The sequence below is a fragment of the Sapajus apella genome, unplaced genomic scaffold, assembly GCF_009761245.1.
Source record: "Sapajus apella isolate SASKATOON/1434 unplaced genomic scaffold, GSC_monkey_1.0 scaffold46, whole genome shotgun sequence".
Classification (NCBI taxonomy): domain Eukaryota; kingdom Metazoa; phylum Chordata; class Mammalia; order Primates; family Cebidae; genus Sapajus; species Sapajus apella.
In genome coordinates this window covers 1,899,754-1,908,066 of record NW_022436986.1, presented here as the reverse complement: position 1 = coordinate 1,908,066, position 8,313 = coordinate 1,899,754, and the positions used below count along the sequence as shown (strand labels likewise).

The 8,313-nt window shown below is 46.0% G+C and overlaps 1 protein-coding gene across 1 annotated transcript in view; it reads right to left on the bottom strand.

Moving 5' to 3' along the window:
• MELK (maternal embryonic leucine zipper kinase) overlaps positions 1 to 1,615 on the bottom strand; it is a 97,526-nt gene extending 95,911 nt beyond the window's left edge. Inside the window, exon 1 of the mRNA XM_032240079.1 lies at positions 1,603 to 1,615. The gene's annotated coding sequence lies outside the window, so the exon portion shown is untranslated. The remainder of the gene's footprint in view (positions 1 to 1,602) is intronic.
• Positions 1,616 to 8,313: the final 6,698 nt, after the last annotated feature.

Below are 8,313 nucleotides of genomic sequence, written 5' to 3'. Positions count from 1 at the left end.
TTATAGGCGCACACCACCATGCCCGGCCAATTTTTGTATTTTTTTTTAGTAGAGACTGGGTTTCACCATGTTGGCCAGGCTGGTCTCAAACCCCTAACCTTGTGATCCAACCTGCCTCAGCCTCCCAAAGTGCTGGGATTACAGGCGTGAGCCACCACACCCAGCCAGATGTAACATATCTACCAGGAATATAAAACCCACAACAGGCCAGGCACAGTGGCTCATGCCTGTAATCTCAGAACTTTGGGAGGCCAAGGCAGGTGGATCACCGGTTAGGAGTTCAAGACCAGCCTGACCAACATGGTGAAACCCTTTCTCTATTCCAAAAAAAAAAACAAAAAAACCCACAACAGTTTTTTGAACTATTTATGTGCACATCCATGCATCACGCCTATACTCAAAAGCCTGCCCCTCTCACACAGAGTAATTTGTGCTATTCATTCTTTCATCAGTCACCAATGTCTACCCTGTGCCAGGCCCTCCTCAGGGCAATGCCAGAGACATGAAGAAAAGAGACATGGTTTCTGCCCAAGGGAGCTCACAGGCAGAGGAGCCAGAGCCATAGACAGGCCCATACTAGAGTTGGCTAACGCTAATGAAGGACCACATAGAAGTGCTAAATACAAGTGCAGGCAGCTATCTTGTTTAGAGCTCAGAGGGGAGCGATGAATTCTGACCAGGGGATTAAAATATTTTCTACTGGAGCCAGGCCTTGAAAATAACAAAAAAATCCAACAGGGGAAGAAGAGCATTCCCCCAGGCAGGGGAAACTACCTGTGCAGAAGCAGGGGGCAAGAAGACACAAGTCACCATGGAGAAAGGCCAGTTGGGTGGAGCACAGGATGGGGGAAGGCAGGAGAGGACGAGCTGGTAAGCTGGGGACCCAGTAAGAGGGCCTAGTGTGCCAGGCTAGAGCTGGGCGGGGTGCTGACCTGGAAAGGAAAAGGAACGGATTTGCATTTCAAAGAAAGAGCAGCCGCTGGGCCAGCATAAGAGTGTGCCAGGCCTGCCAAGGCAGGGTGAGAGCTGTGCTTCTCTGGTGGCAGAATGAATGCCGTGAATCTCAGTGCCACATGTGGCTGAGTCATCAGTGGAACGGGAAACAAAGGCTGCAGTCCAGTCTCTGCAGGGGCCATTCAGTGCAATGCCCTTTGACTTCTGTAGTCCTCCAGTTTAGTCAGCCTCGGGCTACGAGCCACACCCTGATTTTACATCCAATCCAAGGGCAAGTGGGAAGCCACACAAAATTAGAGTTTTGGTCACAGTCCTGCTAGGAAAACAAATAGCTGTGAAAAGCTATTAAAAATACTTTAGGGATTTGAATTCAGAAACTACTTCAAAAATTTGTTAAATTTTGATAATTGAACTGTGGATTTTCTTTTTTTTTTTTTTTTTAAGAGACGGGGTTTCACCATATTGACCAGGCTGGTCTTGAACTCCTGAACTCAGAGAACCCACCCGCCTCGGCCTCCCAAAGTGCTGGGATTACAGGCGTGAGACACCGCACCGTGCCCGATTTTTCTTATATATAAAGTCGAGGCCGGGAACCATGGCTCACTCCTGTAATCCCAGCACTTTGGGAGGCCGAGGCCAGTGGATCACCTGAGGTGAGGAGTTCAAGACCAGCCTGACCAACATGGTGAAACCCTGTCTCTACTAAAAATACAAAAATTATCTGGGCGTGCTGGCATGTGCCTACAGTCCTAGCTACTCGGGAGGCTAAGGCAGGAGAATTGCTTGAGCCCTGGAGGTGGAGGTTGCAGTGAGCCTAGAGCCTGCCACTGCACTCCAGCCTGGGCAACAAAGCAAGACTCCATCTTAAAAAAAAAAAAAAAAAAAAGTTCTTGTTCTTGGAAAAGGACACTAAAGTATTTGTCTGTCACCCAGTGCCATCCTCAAACTCCGGGGCTCAGGTGATGCTCCCACATTGGCCTCCTGAATAGCTGAGACTACAGGTGCATGCCACCATACCCAGCTAATTTTTAAAATTTTTTGTAGAGACCGGGTCTAGCTATTTTGCACAGACTGGAACAACCTGCTTGCCTTCTTGCTTGCTTTCTTTCTTTTTTTTTTTTTTTGAGATGGAATCTTACTCTCTTGCCCAGGCTGGAGTGCAGTGGCGTGAGCTCAGCTCACGGCAACCTCTGCCTCCTGGGTTCAAGCAATTCTCCTGCCTCAGCCTCCCAAGCAGCTGGGACTACAGGAACACAGTACCACACCCAGCTAATTTTTATATTTTTAGTAGAGATGGGGTTTCACCATGTTGGCCAGGCTGGGATTACAGGTGTGTGCCATCGCGCCTCATCCAACAACTCACTTTCTTTCTTTTTTTTTTTTTTTGAGATGAAGTCTCGCTTTGTCACCCAGGCTGGAGTGCAGTGGCATGGTCTTGGCTCACTGCAACCTCTGCCTCCTGGGTTCAAGCGATTCTCATGCCTTAGCCTCCAGAGTAGCTAGGATTACAGGCATGTGCCTCCATGCTCGCCTAATTTTTTGTATTTTTTGTAGAAATGGGGTTTCACCATGTTGGTCAGGCTAGTCTTGAACTCCTGACCTCGTGATCCTCCTGCCTTAGCCTCCCAAACTCCTGGGATTACAGGCATGAGCCATCATGCCTGACCGAACAACTCACTTTCAAATGGTTCAGAATATAAGTTAGAGGAAAAAATGGAGAGAATGGGAAAAAGTGTAGACTTACTCAAACTGGGTAAAGGGCATATGGACATTCCTTGCTGTATTCTCACAGATTTCAAATAAGTTTGAAATTATATAAAAATAGCTGGGTGCGGTGGCTCACACCTGTAATCTCAGAATTTTGGGAGGCTGAGGTGGGCGGATCGCTTGAGGTCAGAAGCTCAAGACTAGCCTGTGCAACATAGTGAAATCCCGTTTCTACTAAAAATACAAAACTTAGCGAGGCATGTTAGCATATGCGCCTGTAGTCCCAGCTACTAGGGAGGCAGAGGCAGGAGAATCGCTTGAACTCAGGAGGTGGAGGTTGCAATGAGTCGAGATGAAGCCACTGCACTCCAGCCTGTGCAACAGAGCGAGACTCCACCTCAAAAAAAAATTTTCATTTTATATGAAAATAAAAAGTGCCAGTCGCGGTGGCTCACGCCTGTAATCCCAACACTTTGGCAGGACGAGGCGGGTGTATCACCTGAGGTCAGGAGTTTGAGACCAGCCTGACCAACATGGAGAAACCCCGTCTCTACTAAAAATACAAAATTAGCCCGGCATAGTGGCGCATGCCTATAATCCCAGATACTCGGGAGGCTGAGGCAGGAGAATTGCTTGAACCCGGCAGGCGGAAGTTGTGGTGAGCCGAGGTTGTGCCTTTGCACGCCAGCCTGGGCAACAAGAGTGAAATTCCATCTCAAAAAAAGAAAAGAAAAGGCCGGGCGCGGTGGCTCAAGCCTGTAATCCCAGCACTTTGGGAGGCCGAGGCGGGTGGATCACGAGGTCAAGAGATCGAGACCATCCTGGTCAACATGGTGAAACCCTGTCTCTACTAAAACTACAAAAAAATTAGCTGGGCATGGTGGCGCGTGCCTGTAGTCCCAGCTACACAGGAGGCTGAGGCAGGAGAATTGCCTGAACCCAGGAGGCGGAGGTAGCGGTGAGCCGAGATCGCGCCATTGCACTCCAGCCTGGGTAACAAGAGCAAAACCCCGTCTCATATGGTTCAAAAAAAAAAAAAAAGAAAAGAAAAAAGGTAAGCCAGGTGTGGTGTAGTCCCAGCTACTTGGGAGGCTGAGGTGGGGGAATGGCTTGAGCCTGTGAAGTGGAGGTTATAGTAAGCTGAAATGGTGCCACTTCACTCCAGCCTGAGCAACAGAGCGAGATACTGTCTCCAAAAAAAAAAAAAAGTAACAAAAAATTTGAGGAATCTTAACTCTGTTTATCCCTTAGTACCCACCGCAGAATCTTATTATTACTATAAATAAACAATGACTTTTCTCTTAAGTTTACATTCTCTGCCAGACACTAGATTAGGGGGCTGTAAACACATTATTTCTTTTTTTTTTTTTTTTTTTTTTTTTTTTTTGAGACGGAGTTTCACTCATGTTACCCAGGCTGGAGTGCAATGGCGCGATCTCGGCTCACCGCAACCTCCGCCTCCTGGGTTCAGGCAATTCTCCTGCCTCAGCCTCCTGAGTAGCTGGGATTACAGGCATGCACCACCATGCCCAGCTAATTTTTTGTATTTTTAGTAGAGACGGGGTTTCACTATGTTGACCAGGATGGTTTCGATCTCTTGACCTCGTGATCCACCCGCCTCGGCCTCCCAAAGTGCTGGGATTACAGGCTTGAGCCACCACGCCCGGCCAAAATACATTATTTCTAATCTTGTTAAATAGCTATTTCTTTGATTTGTTTTTGTTTTTGAGATGGAGTCTCTCTCTCTTGCCCAGGCTGGAGTACAGTGGCATGATCTTGGCTCACCACAGGCTCTGCCTCCCAGGTTCAAGTGAGTCTCCTGCCTCAGCGTCCTGAGTAGCTGGGACTACAGGTGTGCGCCACTGTGCCTGAATAATTTTTGTATTTTTAGTAGAGATGGGGTTTTGCTATGTTGGCAAGGCTGGTTTCGCCCTCCCGACCTTGTAATCTACCTGCCTTGGCCTCCCAAAGTGCTAGAATTAAAGCTCTGAGCCACTATGCCCAGCAAAATAGCTATTTCTATTACCATTTTACGGGTGAGGAAACCAAGGCTGAAGGACAACAGGTATTGGCTAGGTGTGGTGGTGTACACCTGTGGTTCCAGTTACTCAGGAGACTAAGGTGGAAGGATTACTTGAGCCCAGGAGTTCAAGGCTGCAATGAGCTATGATCATGCCATTGCACCATAGCCCAGGTGACAGAGCAAGACCCTTCTCTAAATTAAAGTAAAAAATAAATAAATAAAAATAAAAAGCGGTTAGGTATCTAGTAAGAAGCAGAACCAAGGATCCAAAGCCAAGGCTTTCTCCACTGTAGTTCTCAGTGTTTGCTGAATTGAATCTAGAAGTTTGAACAATTAAAGTTTAAAGTCCTGGCCAGGTGTGATGGCTCACACCTGTAATCTTTTCTTTTTTTTTTTTTTTTTAAGACAGGGTTTCACCATGTTGGCCAGGCTGATCTTGAACTCCTGACCTCAGGTGGTCTGCCTGTCTCTGCCTCCCAAAGTGCTGAGATTACATGTGTGAGCCACCATGCCTGGCAAACACACCTGTAATCTTGACACTTTGGGGAGGCCAAGGCGGGAGGAATGCCTGAGCTCAGGAGTTCCAGACCAGTCTGCGCAATATGGTGAAACACTTTCTCTACTAAAATACAAAAAATTAGCCTGGCATGGGGCACATGCCTGTAATCCCAGCTACTCAGGAGGCTGAGGCAGAAGAATTGCTTAAACTCGGGAGGTGGAGGTTGCAGTGAGCCAAGATCTCACCATTGCACTCCAGCCTGGTGACAGAGCAAGATTGTGTCTTTAAAAAAAAAAAAGGTCTGGGCACAGCGGCTCACACCTGTAATTCCAGCATTTTGGGGGGCCAAGGCAGGCAGATCGCGAGGCCAAGAGTTTGAAACCAGCCTGGCCAACATGGTGAAACTCCATCTCTACTAAAAATACAAAAATTAGCCAGGCATGGTGGGGCACGCCTGTAATCCTAGCTACTCAGGAGGCTGAAGCGGGAGAATTACTTGAACTCGGGAGGCGGAGATTGCATTGAGCCAAGATCACGCCACTGCCCTCCAGCCTGAGCAACAAAGCAATACTCCACCTCAAAAAAAAAAAAAAAAATATATATATATATATATATCTGTGTGTGTATACATATATATAAAAGAGACTCTATATTAATGAGAATGGTGATGAACTCTGTGATCTAAAGAGCACCCTCATCATTAGGCAAAGGCAAAATGTTACACAGTGGAATATTATGCAATTATTTTTCAAAAGAATTAGGTAAGCATACTCCCATTAGTATTGCCAAATAACATAGCAACATATTAGGGACATACATATGCTAAAAGATCAGCCATTTCAAATTTAAATGCGCATCCCATATTTTTATTTGCTGTATCTGGCAATCCTAAATGCTATGGAAAGATGTCTGGTTTTTTTTTTTAACGTGAACGAAATAAGCTACTGAGATACATAAATAGCACAGCCTCACTTTTGTTTAGAAAAATGTTTAAGTATAGAAAACAATTCTGAAAAAAATATATTTTAGTGTTAACATTCTCTCTAAGGAATGCAGTTCTCTAGAGTGAGGCATGGAGAGAAGACTGTTAGTATTTACTTTCTAAACTATTGTATTGCCTGCGTTTTTATTGAAATTTTTAATGAGATAATCAGATTCACATGCAGTGGTAAAATAATGCAGGCTGGGTGTGCTGGCTCACGCCTGTAATCGTAGCACTTTGAGGGGCTGAGGCAGGCAGATTGCTTGAGCCCAGGAATTCGAGACCATTCTGGGCAGCATGGTGAAATCCCATCTCCAAAAAAATTTAAAAATCAGTCCAGTGTGGTGGTGTACACCTGTAGTCCCAACTACTCAGGAGGTTGAGGTGGGAGAATCCTGAGTCCAGGAGGCTAAGGCTGCAGTGAGCCATGTTGGCACCAGGGCATTCTAGCCTGGAGGACAGAGCAAGCCCCTGGCTCAAAACAATAACAATAATAATAATAGTAGCAGTAGTACAGGCTGAGCGAGGTGGTTCACGCTTCTAATCCCAGCACTTTGGGAGGCTGAGGTGGGTGGATCACCTGAGGTCAGGAGTTGGAGACCAGCCTGGCCAACATGGTGAAACCCTGTCTTGAAAAATCATAATAATAATAATAGTACAAAGAAATCCCTCATATGCTTGACTCAGCTTCAACCAAAGGTAACATTTTGCAAAACTATAGAAGAATATCCTAATCAGGATATTGACATTGGCTCAGTAATCCACTATTATTAGATTTCCCCAATTTACTCATTTGTGTATGTGTGCATTAAGTTCTACATAATTTTTTACCTGTGTAAGTTAATGTACCTACCAACATAGTCAAAACAATGAAAAGTTTCAACATCAGAAGGATCCCTTGTGTTGTCCTTTTATAACAACTTCCACCTCCCACTGGATCTATCCCCACCCCTGCCCGCTATCTTTCTGGCAAACACTAATCTGTCCTCTACTTCTGAAGTTTTAGAAGAACTATATAAATGGAATTTTACACCATGTAACCTGGGATTGTCTTTTTTCACACAGGATAAATTCCTGAAAATTTATCCAAGTTGTTGTGTATATCAGTAGGTCATTCCTGGCTGAGTGTGGTGGCTCATGCCTGTAATCCCAGCACTTTGAGAGGCCAACGCGGGTGGATCACTTAATGTCAGGAGTTTGAGACTAGCCTGGCCAACATGGTAAAACCCCGCCTCTACTAGAAATACAAAACATTAGCTGGGCATGGTGGCGTGTGCCTGTAATCCCAGCAACTCAGGAGGCTGAGGCAGGAGGATTGCCTGAACCCAGGACGCGGAGGTTGCGGTGAGCAGAGATCGCACCACTGCACTCCAGCCTGGGTAACAAGAGCGAAACTCTGTCTCAAAAAAAAAAAAAAAATACAAAAAATTAGCTGGGTGTGGTGGCATGGATCTGTAATCCCATTTACTTGGGAGGCTGAGGCAGGAGAATCACTTAAACTTGGGAGGCAGAAGTTGCAGTGAAACGAGATCCCACTACTGCACTCCAGACTGGGCGACAGAGCCAGGCTCCATCTCAATAAAATAAAAATAGTTATTCCTTTTTATTGGTGAAAATAGTATTTTATGATCTGTATGTACCAGCTTAATGATTCACCAGTTAAAGGACATTGGAGATGATGCTGGTCTTTGACTACTGCAAATAAAGCTGTCGTAAACATTTATGTACAGGTTATTACACGCATTTTTTTTTTTTTTAGATGGGGTCTCACTCTGTCCCTCAGGCTAGAGTAGAATGGCATGATCTTGGCTCACCGCAACCGCCTCCTGGGTTCAGGCAATTCTTCTGCCTCAGCCTCCTGACTAGCTGGGATTACAGGCACGCGCCACCATGCCCAGCTAATTTTTTGTATTTTTAGTAGAGACGGGGATTCACCATGTTGACCAGGATGGTCTCGATCTCTTGACCTCATGATCCACCTGCCTCGGCCTCCCAAAGTCCTGGGATTATAGGCTTGAGCCACCACGCCCGGCCCTCTTTTTTTAAATTTTTTTTTTTAAATAGAGACAGGGTTTCTCCATGTTGGTCAAGCTGGTCTGGTACTCCTGACCTCAGGCGATCTGCCCGCCTTGGCCTCCCAAAGTGCTG